The following is a 19,152-nucleotide window of genomic DNA, read 5'->3' as shown; positions in this document are numbered from 1 at the left end:
TATGAAATGGTGATGTCACAAGCAGTGTCTTAACCCTCCAAGCCACAATATTGCCTTCTCTTGTTTTGATGATGAAAATCTTCCTATTTTCTCAAAGATGCCCTAAATATACACATAATTCTACTACCAAAATGTAATAAATTTTCAATGTTTTAGTGTGTTTCTCCTAGAGTTTTTCTCCACAAATAAGAATATACAGCAGCATCCTATTTTCCCCATCTCCTCCACATGATTTTATGACACTTTTCTAAAGTCAGGAAACATTTTCCCAAAACCTTGATTTTGAATGGCCGTAAAATACTCCTTTGCAAATGCTTCATATTAAATCATTTCCAGATAATAAGGTAGGTGGGTGCCACTTAGCCCTCTCTCCTCCTGCTTCCATGGTGGGGGAGGGGCCCCTTCTTCACTGACCAGGGGGAAGACACATGGCAAAAACTTGTCGCCTACCTGAACTACTTTCCTAAGGCAGAATGATAACTCTGGCTGCTGAGCTGGGAGAAGGTATTGGCTCAGTCAGTCCCTCCTTCAACAATCCCATGAAGTCACAAGGCTTGGCGGTCCCTCTTCAAATTACTGGTTGGTTCCCAGTATGCATCTGGCAGCTCTGTCCAGCAAGGCTCACCTCTGGGAGCATGTTCTCACTCCTGCAGGGGTTGGGCCTGCAGCTGGGGTACAGGTGTTTCATTCTGGAAAAAAAAAAAAAAAAAAAAAAAAAAAAGAAGGTAGGCTAGTGGTCACAGGTGGAACTGCCTCTATAACTCAATTTAGTTGACCTTTAGGATTCTGTATGGATCCAATGTTCATTGATTGGATCTCCGTGTTTCTATCTCCACTTGTTGCTAACATGGATGGGGGTGGAGGGGATAACCAAGAGAAAAAGTATAACTAATTATGTCCCTGTACTTCAGCTAGTGTTACTATAGTTAGCATTTATTTACCATTTCTTCTGTGCCAGGCTGCACTTTCTCATCTAACACCCTCAACGACTCTGTAAGTTGGTACTACTATTATCATTTTACAGATGGTAAAACTGAGGCATAATGAAGGCTCCTAGCAAATGGTGGAGCTGACATTCAGTCTCATGCTCCTGAATACTTTGCTGTACCAGGTATCCTCCACTTCATATCATATGTAACACATAAATGCTTTTGTACGACAATTATAACTTGAACTTGTAAACTCTACTTGATGATGTTCTGTTATTGAATATATCTGCCATTTCTTTTGAAACATTTTGTTGCCTTTTGACACCATTTATAGTGACTTTTGGGGAATGTAGATTTCTATTATGCAGTTAGATCTATTCTCATTTTCCTTCATGACTTTCCATCTTGACTTTTGTGCTCAGCAAGTACTTGCCTAGCCAATAGATTTTCAACTATATTTTACCTGGGTTTTATTTTAAAAGTGTGAACTTAACTATGCAGAAACTTTTGGGTATAAGAGTGCCATTCTAAAGGTTTGTTTTGAAGGAAAATAGTGGCTGCCTCAACATAATGTTTTACAATAACAAAAATCAGAATAATATGGAACATTGGTACCAGAGGAGTGGGGTCTTTGCTATGGCGGAGCAGCCTTTGGCATTGGCTTACTGGAAGTTGGGAGAGTTTGGAGGAGCAAGAACAGAATGTTTAGGATGCAGCAGAGTGTTCTAAGTGACTCTGATAAGGGTTCTGAAGATGAGAACATTAATAGACATTAAAGGCAGTGTTGATAGGGTCTCAGAGAGGAGATTCTCTTGGGAATTTTAAAGGTCATCCATGTTACATGGTGTCCTAGAACTTGGCCTTTTTGTGCCCCCATCCTGAGACTTTGTGAGAGGCTGAACTTAAAGTGAGCTGGTTTGTTTGCTGGAGGAGATTTCAAGACAGCAAAGTGTTCAGGCTGCAGCATGGGTGTTATTGGCTGCCATTCGTTGTATAGTGAGAATCAGGACCAAAGAGGGTAGAGTGGAAAGATTTGGAAAATTTCCAGCTGCTCCAGAGGAGGAGTGGAAAAGAAAAAGCGTGTTTGGGACCAAGTGAGTGGAGAAATTGCTTGCTAAAGAGATTAGCCCAAGTGAAAGGGAGCCGCATGTTAATGGGCATGACAAGGGAGAAAGATCTTGACGGCATTTCAGAGATCTTCCAGACCCTTCTGTCACAGTCCCAACAGAGACTTAGAAGTGAAAACTTGTTTCAAAGTTCTTCCAGGGCAGAACTCTTTCAGGAAAGATCTGTGGACTCAGCTCTGGTTTCTGGCTCAAAGGCCGAATGCTTGATTCAAGTGGGTCCAAGTACAGCCCCCGTCAGCGGTAGGCCTTGGCATCACTCTCCATGTGATACTGCTGGTTTTGCCAGCATGCAGAATGTAAGAGTTAGAGGGTCATGGCAGCTGCCACCAAAATTTCAAAGGAAAGCCGAGGGGGCTATGCAGAGTTGTGCTCCGGGCTGACGTCCCTGCATGGGACCGTCAAGAGGCAGTATGTAATAAAACTGTGAGATGAGTTGTGTGCAGCATCAGAAAGTAGTTGTGTTGGTAGAGAAGCACACAGCTTAAGAAGGCATGGAAGCCCCCATCTAGGTTTCGAAGGCTGTTTTGGACAAAGTAGGAGACAAGACAGAGACTTGACATGGGGGTAGAGCCCCAGCACACAGCCTCTACTAGGACGATGCCACATGGAGTGTGGGGTCGGAGTAGTTTAAGGGAGTCCCCATGAGGGCAGTGCCGTGTGGAGCTACAGAGAGGAAGTTCTCATTTGTAGGAAGAAAAGCATGGGCCGCAACAAGCAATACTGCAGGAGCGGGGCTGCTCAAGCTGTTGGGAGCCCAGCCTCCACCATAGTGCGCCTACATAGGACTTCGGGACTTAATGTTTGCCTTGTTGGGTTTTGGTCTTGCTTGCTCCGATCAATCCCATTTATTTTTTTGTCTCCTTTGGCATGGAAAAATATACCTTGTGTCTGTCCTGCCACTGTATTTTGGAAGAATGCAACTGTTTTTGATTTTACAATGAGGGCCTTATAGCTAAGGGAGTTTGCCTCATGAAACTGGACTTTTTGAGCAATGCTAGTGCATTAAGAGTTTGGGATTTTGGGAGATAAAATGAATATGTTTGGCATTGTGAGATGGATATGAACCTCTAGGGTCCAGGGTGAAATTTTATGGTTTGTATAATAGTTTGGCTGCCCCCCCCCCCCCAAAAAAAGCCCATGCATTAGAGGATTGGCCTTCAAAGCCTTATGTTAATGGATTAATGTTAATTGTTAATGGGTTAAGGGTGGAGTCTTGATCTAATTATGGCACCAATGGGAGTTCTTTAGGTCATTGGGGCTTCCCAAGGAAGGTAGAGAGGGTTGTTTATGCAAGCCCAATTCAGCCCAGCATCTCTGTGATCCTTTCTCTAAATAGGTTCCACCATTCACCACCCTCATCGGATGTCAGGCTGATAGGTCACCTAATCACGGACTAGGAACCCCCAAACTATAAGATGAAATAAAGCTTTCTTCCTCCTAAGAGGCTTCTCACGGGTAGTTTGTTAAAGTAACAACAAGCTGGTTAAAACACCATCCTTTCTTCATAAGACCCTGTCTGATTTATGATGTACCTGCCTGTTTTTGGCCTCTTTATTTCCTATTACAATATCTGTTTTTTTTTTTTTTTTCTGTATTCTCACTCTGCTTTTATTTACTTATTGAAATATTTTTAAATTGTAGTTTATGGTATACTTTAATATTTTGAAGGATAGCTCCTTCCTTGCTACTTTTTTTTTTATAAAATATTTATTTATTTGAAAGGCAGAATGAGAGAAAGAGAGAGAGAGCAAGAGATAGAGAGATAGAGAGCGCTTCTAGCCACTGGTTCATTTCCCAAGTGCCTAGAACAGTTGGAGCTAGGTCAGGCTGAGGCCAAGAGCCAGGAACTCCATTCTGGTCTCCCATATGGATGGTAGGGATCCAAATACTTTGGCCATTATTTGCTGCATTAGCAGATGCATTAGCAGGAAGCCGGATAGGAATTGGGGTAGCCAGGACATGAAAGGGAACTCCAATACGGGATGCTAATTTTGCAAGCACTGGCTTAATCTGCTGCACCACAATGCCGGCCCTCTCATTACTCTTATTTTTTAGTAACTTGTTTGTTATCATCATGCAATGTTCTTTAATACACACTTAAAATTATTTTATTAAGTCTCTGCCCTAAAATTGTACTGAGAATTAAATTACAATATAGTTACATTTGAAACTTAGTTTGTAAATAGTTAATATATTTTCAAAATCTCTTTTTCCATCCAGGGATACAATGACTTATTTATTTTTTAAGTATTTTCTTTTGAGTATCTTGGTAAATTTAATTTATTTTCATATGTGGCATTCTTTCTTGTTCAGATTATTTCTATTATATTTCTGGAGGCTATTGGAAATAGAGTTATATGGCTTGTATGATTTAACATTGTTTAAGATAACTGATACTGCTGGGGCTAGCATCATGGCACAGCAGGGTAACATTTCATATGCAATACCAGCATCCCACTTGAGTGCTGGTTCGAGTCCCAGCGGCTCCACTTCTGATCCAGCTCGCTACTAATACACCTGAGAAAACAGCAGAAGATGGTCCAAGTCCTTGGGCTCCTGCTGCCCATGTGGGAGATCAGGCTGAAGCTCCAGGCACCTGGCTTCTGTCTAACCCAGCCCTAGCTGTTGTGGCCATTTGGGGAGTGAAACAGCAGATGTAAGGCCTCTCTTTCTCTCTGTAACACTACCTTTCAAATAAATAAAATAAATCTTTAAACAAAATCAACTGGCATTGCAGGTATAGGGACACTTTTAAAAAGTATTTGTCTGCAGGTTCTTTGTTGAAGTCTTTGTTTTTAATATTTTTCCTTTAACGTTCTTCTGTGACTATGTATAACTATGTCTTTTAAAATAGCGATTTTTCATTGCTTTCAATTCTTCATATGTTTCAGTTTTATTTCAGAGACTGGAACTTCCAGAAAATGTTAAGTGATAACAGCTATAATAGACATCCTTATTTTGTTTCTGATTTGAGTAGGAATGCCTGCAGAGTTTCACTGTAAACATGAAAGTTCCTGTTGCTTTAATAGATATTTAAATTAGATTGTTTATATTGAAATTAAACACCTAAAGAAATAATATTTTTACTTATAAAAATGTTTTCTTTTTAGGGACCAGCATTGTGGCATAGCAGGTTAAGCCACCACCTGTCAAACCGGCATCCCATGAAGGTGTGAGTCTGAGACTTGGCTGCTCCACTTTCGATCCAGTTCCCCACTAATGTGCCTGATAAAGCGTCAGAAGACGGCCCAAATGTTTGGACCACTGCACCACCCAGATGAAACTCCTGGTTCCTGGCTTCAGCCTGGCCCAGCACCTGCTGTTGTGACTGTTTGGGGAGTGAGCTAGCATATGAAAGACCTCTCTGTCTCTCATCCTGTCTCTTTCAAAAAGTGCAAATTTTTTTTTTCTTTTTAACATTGAGGACTAGATGTTGAATCTTATTGTATTATTTTTCTTTATCTTAATTAATTTTCAAAAATTAAACCATCCTTGCATTTTTATAATAATACTTAATGATGTGTTGGGAGAGAATTCTCCATGCATTTCACATTTCTGTATTTGTTACAAATAGAGGCACTGAATGATTTGTTTGGGAGTATTTTTACAAGGCTAGCAATGGTATTTTCCTCCAGAACAAAGGGCAGATTTGCTTACAGCCCTGCAGATACAATGTCTCCCCTTGGAGATACCAGGAGGTGTGTTTACTATCCAGTAAAATAAAGATAGCATATTCCTCTGCAGTGGTAGACAGTTGCTTATTGCCCATTTTTAGAGAATCAGGTTTCCTGAGCTCAAGATTTCTCCCCTGAAATGCAACCCAGTTCAATCCAACTGAGTGCACATCGCATCACTTCCACCCCCAAGAATGGAGAGAGTGTTGTGAGTGGCGCTGACATACACACAGATGATGCCCATGCTGCCTCCTGTGTTCTGCATAACATCCTTTGTCATTCACTCCCAATCTCATTTCTGCTGCCACATAAAACTGTGGAAGTTCCACTTGTTAGCTTGCAAGTAGGGTGAAATCTCAGATCCTTTTCACTTCCTATTGTTTAATTAAAATATTTACTTTTCTAGAAATTCACACTTATACGTGGTTCTGGCATGTAATGTTTTCCCACATGCCATCTTCATGAGGAAATTATGACTATGCTAATGTTGAAAGGAATTTCTAAGTTTTCCATCTTTTCCTGTGCTGAAACAGTATATGTGATGTTCAACCTATTCCTTTGAAATTTGCAGACTGGTAAAATAGTTTTGATGAAGAAACCATACAGGTATTCATTCTTCCATTTCTTTTCTGTTGACAAAGGTCTGTTCCAGTTTACTACTTTTTATTGAGTTAATTTCAAACAATTAAAATTTCCCATGTAATTAGTGAATTTAAAAAAGTTAACAGTACAGTGTATTATCTTATAATTTGAAGAATGTCTATCATATCTGTAGTTCATCTCACTTCTCATTTTATATTTGTTGGAGCTGTCCCTCTTTAATTTTTTTCTCAACGTTTGAGAATATGCCATAGTATCATATTTTTAGTATTTGCTTTCATTGTTTTTCTTATTTACTTCTGTTTTCAAAAGATATTTTCATTTTTTACCTTCATTTTTTTTTTAAAGATTTATTTATTTACGTGAAAGGCAGGGTGGAAGAGAAACTTTTAGCCTGCTGGTTCACTCCCAAAATGGCTGCAAGAGCCAGGTCTGGGCCAGGCCAAAGCCAGGATCCAGAAACTCTATCTTGGACTCCCGCATGGATGGCAGGGGCCCAAGCACTTGGGCCATCCTCTGCTGCCCCCCTAGGTGCACCAGCAGGAGGCTGGACTTGTATTAGAGCAGCCAGAACATGAACTGGCACCCTTTATGGGATGCCAATGGGAAAGCAGCAGTCCAACCAACTGTACTACAACATGGACTTCTCTACTTTCTTAAATTTAATTCTTTAATGTATTACTTTTGTTCCAGTAATGCAAGAATATAAACTTTTTCCATTGAATAGTTTTAGTTCTATAATGTAAAGTTTTATATGTAATGTTCTAATTGTTATTTTTTACATGCTTTATGCTTTTTATCTTTGATTTATTTGAGTTATTTATTTGAGTTATTTATGTATGTTTTCTAATTATACAATAGAAAATAGTTTCCTTTTCTTAAATTCTTGCTACTCTTTTCTACTTTATTTCATTACAGTTACAGAAAGGGCTGCATACTTTTCCTTTTTGGAATATTATCAAAATTTCACTTCTCTTCTATTACATAATTAAATTCTAAAAAAACATTCAGGGTAGGTAGGCATTTCATTCTGTGATTAAAATCCAAACTGGGGATTCCTGCATCCCACTGTGGAGAGGGTGGATTTGAGTTTCAGCTCTGCTTCTGATTTCAGCTTCCTGCTAATGCACACCCTGGGAAGCAGCAGATGGTGGCTGAAGTACTTGGGTCCTTGCCACCCACATGGAGGCCCTAATGAGGTTCTTGGCTCTTGGCTTTGGCCTGGTCCAGCTTGACTGTTATAAACATCTGGAAAGTGAACCGGTGCATAGAGATCTGGAAGAAGCTCCTAGCTCCTGGTTTCAGATCAGCCCGGCCATTTGGGGAGTGAACCAGAAGATGGAAGATCTCTGTCTCTCCGTCTTTCTTGCTCTCTCTCTGTAACTCTTCCTTTCAAATGCATAAATAAATCTTTTTTTTTTTTAAAAAGAAAGAATACAGAACACACCAGCCATCTTCTTATTATCAATGTTCATGAAAAATGTTTTTTTTTTTTTTTGGCAGGTAGAATTATAGACAGTGAGAGAGAGAGACAGAGAGAAAGGTCTTACTTCCGTTGTTCACCCCCAAATGGCCGCCACGGCCAGAACTATGCCGATCCGAAGCCAGGAGCCGAGTGCTTCTTCCTGGTCTCCCTTGCAGTGCAGGAGCCCAAGCACTTGGGCCATCCTCCACTGTCTCCCTGGGCCACAGCAGAGAGCTTGACTGGAAGAGGAGCAACTGGGACTAGAACTGGCGCACAGATGGAGGATTAGCCATGTGAGCCACGGCGCCGGCCCCCAAAAACTGTTTTTGTTTTTTTTTGTTTATTTATTTGAGAGGTAGAGTTACAGAGAGAGAGGGAGGGAGAGACAGAGAGAAAGGTCTTCCAGCCCTTGGTTCTCTCCCCAAATGGCTGCAATGCCTGAATCTGGGCAGATCTGAAGCCAGAAGCCAGGAGCTTCTAGGTCTGCCACACAGGTGAAGGGGCCCAAGCACTTGGGCCATCTGCTGCTTTCCCAGACCATAGCAGAGCGCTGGATAGGAAGAGGAGCAGCCTTGACATGAACTGGTACTCGAAAAATGGTTTTGTTTTCGGGTATTCACCATAAAACAGCTCTAAGACCTTTGCTTCATTTCAGGAATTAGCCAATTTTGCTAAAATATAAAAAATTATATGGAGAAGCTTAGATCTTCCGTGTCGGCAGTCCAAGTGCCTATCACAGAAGGAAATGACTAGCGCCACTGAAAATGTAAACGACTTCCTGTAAGTCCCCAAACTAGTTAGAGGCAGCATGAGTTGTAGAATTCAGGTTTTCTCTAGACTAGTACTTTTTCTACCATATTGTGTATCTCACTAGTAGTAGTCGATAGAGTGAACAAGCTTGAGGTTATCTGGGGTTAGGTGAGAAGTGGAGTTTAAAGAAAGGGATGATGGAGGAAGAGAGGGCTACTTGATTTACAGAAAGAGATCATAGACAGCTTGTGATTTCAAAGGGAAAAGAAGATGACAGCCCAGGCTTTCCTGCCTGCCTCTGTCGCTGCACAGGGGTTGGGGCTGGTGAAGAGATGTTCAGTCTTAGAAGAGGGCTTGGCTGGAGCCTCTTCGGGTTATTTGGCTGCTCTTGTGCGGGGGATTTTCCTCTGTTCGCTTTTATTGAGTTTTAATAAGAAGCCATCTGGTGAAATATTTTGGACTTAGGTTGATATTTAACATGCAGAACAGTCTGGTTTCAAGAGTGAACACTCAGCCACCAAATAAAATAATAAAAAAAAGGGAGATAATTATAACCCAAACAGCACCACATGTTGGTTTCCTGATTGACATGAAGATGTTGGTTAGTCATCTTTTAGTTCAGAAATATAATGTCTTAGAGCTATCAGCTCGGAAAAACTATAACTGAAGAAACAGACCAACTTTTCTCCCAAACACCCATGGTTTCCAAAGTCAGCCCAGTAGACTCAGTGGAATGTGCCAAAGGGTGGTGGAGAAGAAAGAAGCCCTGGTTCAGATTCCTTTGATCCCTGTGTTTGCATATGAGCCTGTGGGAGAGTAGTGAGGCAGCTGGCCCCGTACATAGGACCAAGTATAGCCCTAAAGATTTTTTTTTTAAACAAAACACACACAAAAAAAATCTGAAAAATTGAGAGAAGATTATTTCAGTCCACTTTACATTTTTAAATATCGCATCTTATTGTGTTTTTCTTTGAAATCTCTTCAATCCATTTCCCCTTCATATTCAATTTCACTAATTGTTTAGGAATAATATCATGGTCTCAGCTCAGTAAACCTAGCTATTAGGGTACAGGTTTGGTGCTGCTATACTGACTGTATCATTGTGTTTTATTCAACATACTTTCTTTGTTTAAAAGATTTTATTTATTTATCTGAGAGATAGAGTTACAGACAGAGAGAGGGAGAGACAGAGAGAAAGGTCTTCCTTCTGCTGGTTTACTCTCCAAATGGTCTCAATGGTAGGAGCTGAACTGATGCAAAGCCAGGAGCCAGGAGCTTCTTCTGGGTCTCCCATGCAGGTGCAGGGGCCCAAGCACTAGGGCCATTCTCTACTGCCTTCCCAGGCCACAGCAGAGAACTGGACTGGAAGAGCAACAGCCAGGATACTAACTGGCATCCATATGGGATGCTGGCCCTGAAGGCGGAGGCCTAACCCACCATGTCACATTGCTGACCCCTCAGCATACTTTTTTCTTGACTTTGGGTAATTCTCAACTTGAATGTGATGCCACCACTAGAGAGATGTATTCTATTGCTTTTCAGACTTTTACTTCAGTTTTAAAATTGATGGCATGATAGTGGCATGACATTTTCCATGGAAAATAACTTGTAAACATTTGTAAATATTTCCTCCCCTTAGCCCATGTGGTAATATTTGGCCAAGAAGATCAATCTCAGCCTCATCAATGAACCTGTACTGTTGTCATACACAGATCTTAATGCATATGTTAAACATCTCTGTGGTCTCAGCACATGGAAACTTGGCTGTTGCTGCCGAGTGGTCGGAAGCAGTGGTTCCCAAACCTGACTGCCCACTGGAGAAACCTGGGGAATGTTTAGAAAATACAGATTCTCCAGCTTCTACCTGCTCGGCAGAATTGGAATCTCAAGGCATTAGGAAGCTGACACTGGGTCTCTGTCTGTCTGAAAGTCCCCAGGTTCCACTCCACTATAGGTGCAGTGAGGGCCGGAGGAGTGTGATCCAGGGGTCAAGCGTGGGGCTTGGAGCCACACTCAGAGGTCTGAGGCCCCAGGTCCCTCCTTCCCCTTTGACAAATGACAGCTGTGTGTGTGACCCAGGGTGAGCGCCTCACTTTCTCTATTGCTTGGTTTTTCTCCTTGTAGGATTTTTGCACAGATACCCAGCAAGCTCTCAATACTTCTCTTGCTTTTTTATCTCTAGTTAGCCTAGCATGCTAAATGAGAATGACTACTGGGTCTTGTCTTGGTTGCGTTTTGGAAGCTTTTTACTGAAGGTTTTTGAAAGCACTTTCGTGAATCTAAGGTGCTATTTCAGTAAAGGTGTTTGCAATGGAAGGCAAAGTTAGTTACGCCTTTGTGGGTCTTCCAGCCAGGGTTGGCGCTTTCCTTTGGCAGACAGTTAGACCCTGTCGAGACCTATGGCCCTGAAAATCCGAGCTCCATGTGTTGAAGGGGAAGATGGGGCAATATGTACTTGTGATGCCCTTGGCAAATGCACCCAAGAGAGAAGGGCTCAGGGTTTTGTTCTTTTTAAATTCCTGAAATTATTTTAAAGATTTTTTTTTTTTATTTGAAAGGTATAGTTACACAAAGAAAGGGAGAGACATGGGAGGGGGAAGAGGGAAGAAGGAAGAGGGGAGAAAGAGAGAGAGAGAGAGAGAAAGCTTCCATCTGCTGGTTCACTCCCCAATTGGCTGCAACGGCCGGAGCTGTGCTGATCTGAAGCCAGGAGCCAGGAGCTTCTTCTGGGTCTCCCACAAGCATGCAGGGGCCCAAGGACTTGGGCCATCTTCTACTGCTTTCACAGCAGAGCGCTGGATCGGAAGAGGAGCAGCTGGGTCTTGAACTGGCACCCATATGGGATGCTGGTGCTTCAGACCAGGGCATTAACCCACTGCACCAGAGCGCCAGCCTCCTTGCCTGCTTTCCCAGTCACATCCATAGGGAAGCAGATTGGAAGAGGACCAGCCACTACTCAAACCAGCGCCCCATATCAGATGCCAGAGTCACAGCAGCTGCTTAACCCATTATGCCACAATGCCGGTCCCAGGTTTTGTTTTTTGGCTTTTTTTTTTTTCTGAGTTCTGGCTGCTCTGCTAACTCCAATGAGGTGCTGGTAATGGGATGAATGGGATGGGCAGGGATATTGGCTATTCAAATATAGACCCCAGGCAAATGAAAGATTCACAGCATAGATGCTGCTAACGATATCAAGGGATAATTGTGTTTGTGTGCACATAAGCTTGTGTGTTTTCATGCTTTCTTTATGATATTTCATATAAAAAAGATAATTTCAATAACTTGTTTACTGAGTGTCCTTCAAAGAGTTCATGGGAAGTGAAATTAAAAGATAAGTTTATGTTGGTGCAAAAAACCTCTGAAATCCATGCATAGTTTTTTCATGATACATAGTTTCTATGAATTGCTTAAACACACTCATTTAAATGGATTCCAAATTTTTTGGCACTAGAATAAATTTATCTTTTAACTTCATTTTTCCCTGAACTTTTTGAAGTACGCGCATATATTCCGAGGGGGACGGACTGTCATTGACAAAGAAGAACCATCACTTCCTGTATTTTAGTTCAGTGACCTGAAGTTTGACGAGTTTTCCACAGTCTCAGCTTTCTTAACAGAATCAACGCACAGGTCTATGTGTGGGCCTTTCTAACACTTTGTTCTTTGTTACAGAACAAAGCATTTTAACATCCCTTCATCTGCCTCCTTTAGCCTCAGTGTGTTCTTTGTCAAGCACCAAGATGAGGCAGGACAACAGCCCAGGGGTAGAGTTTCTATCTCAAGCCAGCTGTTTCCTGCATCCCCCTTCTCCCCCAGGACTGGTGAGCCTGATTGAATTAACTAATACCAGTTGTGATTGACTTACCTGAGCTAAAATATATCTGCTAAATATCGATAGTGTGCTACAGTGTATCATTGCAGTTTATTAACAGGCATTAACTCAGAGCTGAATGCAATCTAACTTGAACAGCGATTTTTACATGCCCATAAATGCCAGGATATATAGAAAAATCAGTTATGTGATGAACAACTCACAAAATTGCTCAAAACTGGGTGATCATTTGAATTGCAAAGGGAAACTTCACTCCTGAATATTTCTTTAAAAGTGATAATAATGACTTAAATTTGTCTTTCATATACATTGTATCCTTTGCTTCTCTCGACATTTCTAAGAATTAAGTAAGGGTGGTGACTATTATCTGTGAGCTTTATAGATATGAAAAATAGAAAGCATCTTTAGCAAATTTGAATTGTAATTACCTTTACAAATAGTCAACTGGTCGCCTCTTTAGAAAGTACAATTCATTGTGCAAAGCATGTCTACCTCCATTTACTCATGTATATATAGTTACGGGCCTGGTTTTATCTTGCTGTGTAACAAATTAACCCAAAGACAGTCACCTCTCAGTATTCTTGGAGGATTGCTTTCAGGATACCCCACCCTTTATTTAAAAAGGCATAGTATTTACATGTAACTAATTTCCTCTCATATTTTAAATCATCTCTAGATTTTTCGCAATACCTAATACAGCATGGATGTTACATAAATAATTGTTGTCTTGTTTAGGGAATCATGGCAAGTGAAAGTGTCTGTACATGTTCAGTACATATTTTTTTTTTCAAATATTTTTGACCCAGGACTGGCTGACCCCATACAGTCAGGAAACATATGGAAGGCTTACTACATATCTCACTATTTTGGGGGTCAATGGTTTAATATGAATCAGTTGGGTGTTTCTTCTGTCCTGTGTGGGGTCAACTGAATCACTTGTTGATACTCAGTAGGCAGCTCCAGAACTGATGTGGAGATTCCAAAATGGCTTCATTTACAAATGTAGGACCTTGGCTGGCACCATGGCTCAATAGGCTAATCCTCCGCCTGTGGCGCCAGCACACTGGGTTCTAGTCCCGGTCGGGGTGCCAGATTCTGTCCCGGTTGCCCTTCTTCCAGGCCAGCTCTCTGTTATGGCCTGGGAGTGCAGTGGAGGATGGCCCAAGTGCTTGGGCCCTGCACCCCATGGGAGACCAGGAGAAGCACCTAGCTCCTTCCTTCGGATCAGCGCGGTCCGCCGGCCATGGTGCGCCGGCCGCGGCAGCCATTGGAGGGTGAACCAATGGCAAGGAAGACCTTTCTCTCTGTCTCTCTCTCACTGTCCATTCTGCCTGTCAAAAAGCAAAACAAAACAAAACAAAACAAAACAAAAAAACAAGTGTAGGACCTTAATGGGGATGGTTGGAAGGGTGTCCTTGTCTTTCAATTAGAGTACCTATGTGAAGCTTTTCCAACTATGTATTAGGGTATAGCTGGGAACCCAGCAGTTCTAGAGACAGTATTTTGGGAGAATTTAAGGGGAAATTGTCAGCTCTTAAAGTCTCGACTCAACAAGTGGTCCAGAGTCATTCATGATTCATGATCACTGATTCTGTTCATCAAAACAAATCGTGGGTCCCACCCAGACTCAAGGGGGAAGGGACATACACTCTCTTTTGATGGCATGACATCAGAGTTGGTAGCAGTCTTTAATCTGTGCTCTCTTGGGACATTGGCTATGTATATTCCTTTCCCATGTAAAAGCACATTCAGCTCTCTCTGAAGGTCCCCGAAGTTCTCATCTCATGCTGGCATCAGGACCCAGATGGCATCAGGATCAGCCTCAAGACTGAAGATCATGTCATCCAAACCGGGCCTGAGGATGAAGGGGACTCTTCAAGTGTGTTTCTTTGTGTGTGGTTCCTTTCAATCTGTGACTCAAAGAGATAAATGATTTGGTCCTCCCTCCCCACCCTGTACAAAATGTTGAGCAGCAGGTATGTATAATCTCACTCTAAAATAGAGAGAAAGAAAGTGCAAAGAATTTCCTGGTGTATAGCATTTTTGAAATCTTGCTGGCCATATGCTAGTATTCTTTGGTTAGATATCCATCCTGCCATGATTATGCAGTGCAAGATAACAATATTTCAGGCAGTGAGGAACCAAACACATGATAGTGGTTATACTACCTAGATTCATACAAGCACACGCTATGATGTTTGCACAGCATCAAAGAGTAGAAACAGTATTTGACTATAGTAATTCAATGATTCATGCTTAGCTCAACTTTATGTCATATCATACATGTCTAAAATAAATCATCTAATGTTTTTGGCATTCCTTCCTGAAATTGAGATCCAGCCAAATCCATCATTTCATCAGGTAAATTTTCCTTTTTTTTTTTTTAAGATTTTATTTATTTATTTGAAAGGCAGAGTTAGAGAGACAGAGAGAGAGAGAGAGAGAGAGAAAGGTCTTCCATCTACTGGTTCACTCCCCAAATGGTCACATGGGCTGGAGCTGAGCCAATCTGAAGCCAGGAGCCAGGAGTTTCGTCCAGGTCTCCCACATGGGTGCAGGGACCCAAGGACTTGTACCATCTTCCACTGCTTTCCCAGGCCATAAGCAGAGAGCTGGATCAGAAGAGGAGCAGCCAGAATAGGAACCAGCACGCATATGGGATACCGAGGTGGAGGCTCAGCCCATTATGCTACAGCACCAGCCCCCAGGTATATTTTCTATTGTCTAGATTACCACAGGCAAAAGTATTACCAAAACTTCTCCCACTTCATAAGCAGGATCACTTTTTCTCCAGCTTCAAATAGCAATGGCTATACTATCTTTTAAGTATTTCCCAACAATCTCACTTAGGTCTGTCTACTTTCATTAATAATGTCTTCAAGTTCTTCCTAGCTTCTGTTTGGAAAGTGTCTGGCTCTGAAAACACTGCCAATTGTTTTAGGTCATTGTTATGGCAGCACCTTACTTCCAGGTATCAGATTCTCTTCCTTGTTTCTGTGCTGCAGGGCAAATAACCTCAAAATTTAGTGGCCAAACATAGCAACCATTTTATTGCAACGGGATAGTATTACTCGAGAATTCAGGCTTGGCGCAGCTGGCTGATTCTCCTGATCTATGACAATTTGCTGGAGGTAACTCGGTGGTCTGCAGCTGGCAGGTGGGCTTGGCAAGAGGCTTGGGATGGCTTCAGTCTTGTGACTATCACTGGCTGGAAGCTGGTGCTTAAATGGGACTCTGGGCTGGAATATCTGCCTCTCCACTGGGGTACCTTTGAGGTAGTAGAACATATTACAGAGTGATTCAGGGTTCCCAGAGAGATTGTTCCAAGAGACAGGGAGTAGAAGTTGCCAGTTTGTTAAAGCCTAGACCTGGAGTCTGGCCAAACTTTATTTTTTTTTTAAGATTTACTTACTTATTTATTTGAAAGGCAAAGCATTAAAGAGACAGAAAGGGGGAGAGAGAGAGATCTTTTATTTGCTGGTTCATTCCCCAAATGGCCACAACAACTGGGCTGGGCCAGGTTGAAGCCATGAGCTATAAATTCCATCCTGGTCTCCAACAGGATTGGCAGTGGCCCAAACACTGGGGCATCATCTGTTTCATTTCCAAGTGCATTAGCAGGGTAGCCAATGGTCACAGAGTCTACCCAAATTCAAGGATATGAGATATAGATCCCAATTTATTCCTGAGAAGAATGGCAAGAAAGTATAGTGGTACAGAAAAATATTTAGTTTTTTATCTTAAATTATTTGCTAACACTTACAGGGCTGTCTGACTCAAATGGACTAACTCAAGATCAGGAATTAGACCTTCACCATTCTGGTTCCCTTTTCCCCCATGCTTGGCTTTGTTTTAGCTGAGGTAAATAACCTCTGGATTTCAGTTTACATCACAGACAAATGGAGAAGTTGAAAACTCCAGCTCAGGAGAAGTTGTCCTCTTTAAAAAAAAAAAAATCAGTATTCAAAAAGTACTCTCCAAAGTGCTCTAGGAAGTAGAATAATAAATTATCACAACTAATTAGACCATTACAAATCCACTGTATTTTTCTATTAAGAGAGAAAATTGTGTCTTTGTATTGTGTAAGATCAGCAGAGTGGCATAAGGATTCTGATATACACACACAACCTTCAAACTGCAAACACACAAATACATACCACAGCATATACTTCCTGTCTTTCCTGTGTGCCAGGTAATGTGTGTTTTTTTACTAAAGCTTTGTAGCATCCTCTTGAGGTATGTGCTATGATTCACATCTTTATCATGTTTTCTGAGACATTTTTCTTCTGGAGTTTAAATTCTAACACACCTTTGCATATTTATACATAATACATCTTAAAAGAATCTAATGGAAACTGGTAGATTCTCTAGGAGTTGCAAAAAATTCTGTGGAAATCTTCTCTTTATATTTCATACAGATATTTTTGCAAAATGAGATAAAAGCAGATTTATGAAGATATCAAAATGATATAACTAAGAGGAGATAAAAAATACAAGAAGCAGAGAAATTAGCAGAGATTAGTTTAACTCAAGAAGCCAGAGATGAGGTGGCTTGTATAAGTGGGAGGACAGGTGGGCTAGAAGCCAAGGCTCCTGGTTCTGCTGTGCTAGAAACTGGGGGTACAACTCCCAGAAGTTTCTTTTTCTTTTCTTTGTTTACTGATTTATTTGAAAGGCAGAGTGACAGAGAGAGGGAGAAAGAGAGAATCTGCTGGTTCACCCCTCAAATATATCAATGGTAAGGGCTGGGCCAGACCAAAGCCAGGAGTCTGGATATCCATCTGAGTGTCTCATTTAGGTGGCAGGAGTCCAAACACTTTGGGCATTTTCTGTTGCCTTCCAAGGTGCACTAATAGGAAGATGGATCAGAAGTGGAGCAGCTGCACCCTAATCAACACTCATATGAGATGCTGGCATATTAGGCAGTGGTTTAACATGCTGTGTCACAACACCAGCCCTCTCCAGAAAGTTCTCTCTTCCTCTGGACCAAAGTTTTCTTCTGTGTCATGGGACAGGGTGGCACTAGAGAAAATTTAAAGTCCATCTCAACTTCAGTATTCTTTTGTCACTCCAAGCAAAGGGATGAAACACAAAATACAACAGATAGATCCATATATGAGAGGAGTGAAGATACAGACTGGAAGACTGAATTTAAAAAGTGAAAAAAGAAAAGGGTGGGGTGTACAGACAAAAACACTCAGAGTATAGGGCATTTTCATCTGGAAAATTAGGCAAGGAGGAGAATCATTATTAAAGAAAATAAGAAGCCCAGGCACCAAGAGAGGAATACTCAAAACATTTCCCTTATTCTTTCAACAAGTGTTCTGGAGCCTCCTATGTGCCAGATTTTAGAGAGTGGGATAGTTGGCAAAAGCTCCCTTCCCTCTCGGAGCCTGCAGTATAGGTTTGAGGAGGCAGGCAATGCATAAGCCAAGCAAGTACAATATGGGGTATGTTAGGTAGTCATGAGTGCTCAGGAGTAGAAGCACATGGAGAAGGTAGAGAACATGCCAAGAGGAGTTTGTGTCCTAAGATAAGCTTCGCAGGAAGACTTCATTGAGTCAACAGCTAAAGGAAGTAAGGGAATGAGCCATGATGACTTTGCTTCCTGTATCATGGAGACAATGAAGGCACTTGAGGGCACCCAAGCAGAGGGAGCAGCAGGTAAAAAGGTGCCAGAATGGGAGCATAGCTAATAGGTTAAGGGAAAAATAAGGAAATTGATATGGCTGGAGCTGGGTAGATGAAGAGGAGGGCAGTAGGAAGGGAGATCCGAGAAAAGGCTCTGGGAGAATGTGGAGCAGAGAGTGACCTCCCATCGGGCATATTTACAGAAATAAGCTAGTGCTATGTAGAGAACAGACTAAAAAGGAGCAATGGCAGAAAAAGGGACAACAGTTCAGAGGCTACTACATTTGTGCAGGAAAGCGATGATGGTGGTTCACACTAGAAACTGTAGTAGTAGAAGCAATGAGAAGGGGGTGGGATTATGGAACATGCTGAAGGTAGAACCAACTGGATTTGCTGTGTGGTTAGGATGTGGAAAAGAAGAATCAAGAAAATTTTAAGGGGTTGACCTGCCAGTTGCTGTGATGGGAAAGGCTATGGGATTGGTTTTGATGGTGTGGTAAGGGCTATTAGGAGTTTCGTTTTACACATATCAACTATTATGATGTCATGTGTGTATCATGTACCATTGACACATGAGACTGGATTTTAGGGGTGAGAGCCAGGCTGCATGTGTAAATTTATTAGAGCCCTGAAATTGGATGAGCTTCCCAATGGAGTGAGGATAGATAGGAGACAGGGATCAAGAAGACTCAACTGTAGAGATGAGAAGAAACTTCAAGGGAAATAAATGAGTGACCAGGCAAATAGGAATGAAACTAAACAAGTGGAGAGTGTTGGAAACCCTGTTAAAGAGAGAGGGCGAGAAAGAGAGAGAAGGGAGAGAGAGAGAGAGAGAGAGAGAGAGAAAGAAAGGAGAAGGTATTTCTTTTTTCTTTTCTTTTTCTTTCTTTTTTTTTTTTCTTTTTTCTTTTTTTTTTTTTTTTTTTTTGACAAGCAGAGTTAGACAGTGAGAGAGAGAGACAGAGAGAAAGGTCTTCTTTCCATTGGTTCAGCCCCCAAATGGCTGCTACGGCTGGTGCGCTGCGCCGATCCGAAGCCAGGAGCCAGGTGCTTCTCCTGGTCTCCCATAGGGTGCAGGGCCCAAGCACCTGGGCCACCTCCACTGCCTTCCAGGGCCACAGCAGAGAGCTGGACTGGAAGAAGG

The sequence above is a fragment of the Oryctolagus cuniculus genome, chromosome 7 (assembly GCF_051225735.1).
Source record: "Oryctolagus cuniculus isolate XC-2025 breed Fujian yellow rabbit chromosome 7, ASM5122573v1, whole genome shotgun sequence".
Taxonomy (NCBI): Eukaryota; Metazoa; Chordata; class Mammalia; order Lagomorpha; family Leporidae; genus Oryctolagus; species Oryctolagus cuniculus.
This window is presented reverse-complemented; position numbering follows the sequence as displayed.